Source organism: Wasmannia auropunctata, unplaced genomic scaffold (genome assembly GCF_000956235.1).
Source record: "Wasmannia auropunctata unplaced genomic scaffold, wasmannia.A_1.0 LD336064.1, whole genome shotgun sequence".
Lineage (NCBI taxonomy): Eukaryota > Metazoa > Arthropoda > Insecta > Hymenoptera > Formicidae > Wasmannia > Wasmannia auropunctata.
Window position 1 is genome coordinate 1,666,298 of NW_012026826.1, and position 3,461 is coordinate 1,669,758.

A 3,461-nucleotide genomic window follows, 5' to 3' on the forward strand; every position below is an offset into this window, starting at 1 on the left:
GTGTGCTCTTCCGATCTTTTAAAATGTTTGGTTATATTTTTACTATATTTTTTATAATTTTAATTATAATAACAATTATAATTTATAATAACCATAATTATAATAATTCATTTTTTTAATCCAAAATTCATCACGTGGAGGCATAGTTTGCTTGGCTTTCCTTTTTTTCTTTTTTTTTCAAATTTTCGATATTTGTAAATATGGAAAAAAAAAATGTTTATATTCCACGTGCATGTATTTGGTGCACCGAATACATGCACGTGGAATATAAAATTACATACGCACCACGGGAAGGAACATGCCGTCTGTCAATGGACAGGCTGATGAACTCCCCAGCCTCCCCATTGAAAGACGGCCTTCCTTCCCTTGATGCATAAATAACTATTATGATCTCCTTAAGGTTACATTTTCTTATATTCCCAACTTCTTCACAACTATAACAATTTCGCCACTTCCATTTGGAGATCGCCTTCCAGAGATCGTGCTTTGAATTGTGCCGCCAAATACCGTAGAGCACTGACAGCGTATTTCAGAGCACCATAGTTCTGGGTGGTTTTGTACCTGGATTCTCGGCACAGTAAGCTGCCACGCAGTGCCCTACGTCACGGTTGCCCAAATATTTGTAAATATGATCACATTATTTTTAGAATCAAGGATAATCATAAATAGGTATTTAAATCAAATTAAATAAGATGTTCAAAATGACTACCTTGAGCACAAATGTAGATTCTTATTCTTCTATCAAAGGAATTCTGAACTTTTTGAAAAACATTTTGATCTTTCGAAATTAATATTCAATTAACCAAACTCGATTTAAATACTCATTTATGTTTACCTTTATTTTAAAAATAATGTAAAATCGTATTTACAAATATCGAGAAATTGAAAAAAAAATTAAAAATAAAAAGACGTTAAACGGACTATGCCTCCACGTAGTAAAAAATGAATTGTTATAATTAATTATGATTGTTATTATAATTATGATATGCAAAATAAATTACAATTTCTTTTTAAGTCCCGAATCATCTCCCGAAGTATTACAGACGATTTACTGGATAATTGGATATCCTGTATACATACATATACGTATATGATATACTACCATTTATAAGTTTGGACACGTTTACATTTTTAGTGTATTTCAAAAATTTAAATACCCCGGTGAGAAAAATCATAAAAAATTTTCTAAAAATGCATTTCAAATAGGAAAGATAGAGTTTTAAATCGGTTGAATATTATAATTTTATTTCTATGATATTCTGTTTCTAAATTACATAAAATTGATGACTAATATTCAATATTTTTGTTTTAAAGTGTTGTATCCTGATAAAATATCATTGATATAAAATTTAATAAATAAGCATTTTAAAGTAGACTTTTTAAGTATTAAAATGTAAGAACTATGGACCATTATGTATGTATAGGATATCTTTGTTTAAGTGGCCATCCTTTTTTATCTTTTAAATTAACAAAGATAGCTTTAAAACAAATATTTAAAAAAATTAAAATAAAATAGAACAACATAATAATAAATTAGTTCATTTAAATTTTTTATTTTGTATGTATTCATAGATTTTGCTTAAAATCGTTAATCCTTTATTATTCGTGTGCAGCATACAAACATTCTAAGAAATTTACTAACAATAAGTTGTAATTTATCAATCAAGTAAAATTTTTTCATTAATTAAATATTATGAAAATTTCTGTATATAAATAAATAAATGCTACAAACTTAATAACTTAATAACTTTTGTGTAAACAAATTTGCTAAAAGATTTTGTCTTTATATAAATTTAAAAACAAACTTTATTTAAAAAATACATACAGTATTATTAATCTTTATTATAAGTAATATTAATATTTATTTAAGTATAAATTATTGAAAAGAACAATGAAAATTAGTTATAGTGTTAAGATGTAAGAGGCAATCCGTGTAAGTAATTATGTTAAAAATCACACGAACAATGTAGAATTACGTTATCAAACTTTTATAAAATAGTAGTAAAATTGTATAAACTTACCACAAACTTATGGTCATAAGTACTTTATTTCACTTATGGTACAATTCTATTTCTTGTTCCAAATATACTCTCGAATTGTAGATAAAACGTCTAGATCTTCATTAATAGTTTCGGAGAACCTTTCTGCCTGAAACATGTTAATTTGAGATGTTTTTGAATAATTACTTTTTACACCTTAATTCAATAAAATATAATTTTTATTTTAACACAACAGATAAATATATATGGTATGCATAAATATATAAATTAATGCATAATAATTTATATATAATCGATCTACTATTAATTTATAAATCATGAAACTTCAATTTACATTTTAAAGCACTCGATGATATTATTTGATTTTGCTTTTCCTCAAAAATACAAGAATACAGTCTTGAAAAAAAAAACCAACAATATTAATTATTAATATTATTGTAATTTAATTAGTTACATAAATTTGAATAAATTTAAAATTTTACACGACGGATGGTTATCATTGAAAGCTACAGCTAAAGCATAATAAAATTTACTTTTTTAATGTAAGCAAACTTATAAAATAATAAAATTTTATAAACTTATCTTAATATTAATAATTTTAATTTTTTTCTGAGATTTTGCTAGTTTCTCAAATCGAAGATGTAAAAAGAGAATGATAAAACAGAGATAGATGCGAGTTTGTACTATTATACATATTTATATTTGATCTGTAAGCATTGTAATAATTTATAGGTTTATTATCATTTAAAAATATAAAATAATGAAATATTCCAAAAAATATACTTACAGTCTTGTTTTTGATTTCGTTCGAAATCGATGTCGAAGCGTCACTTCCCAAAATAAAAACACGTAGCCATCTACGTAATAAGTGCACAATGGCAACTCACTGATACAGCCCACAAAATTGCTTGCTGCACAGATGCGATACTGATAAATATCTTATTTTATGACTTACTGTCGGTTCACTCTATAATGCAAAATGAATTATAGATTTTCAAATCTGACAGTATGTATACATCGGAATGTAGCTGAACGTAGTTCTGTTAATAAAACACATTTAACTTCAAATATATTTCGTTGCTATATGGAGTTAATATTTTAAACATAAGTAAACAATTTTCATTTGTTATTAAAAGATTTAAGTATTTAAATGCTTCAAGTATTTAAATGCTTGATTTCAACGATACAAAAAGTTTTAAAAAATAAAGGAAATTAAAGGAAATTAAAAAAGAAAAAAGAAAGATATAAGAAAAAGAAAAAAAAATTAAAGGAAGAAAGGAAAGAAAAAAGGAAGTAAATAAGGAAAGAAAGAAGGGAGAAAAGAAAGGTTAGAAGAATACATACATACATATATATATACACATCTCTTTGCATTTCTTTACGCTTTCATGTTATGTTGCTCTCACGCTCTTTTGCTTCCTTGCGCTCTTACTCTTTCACTTTACAATCTTTAGTTCTTTA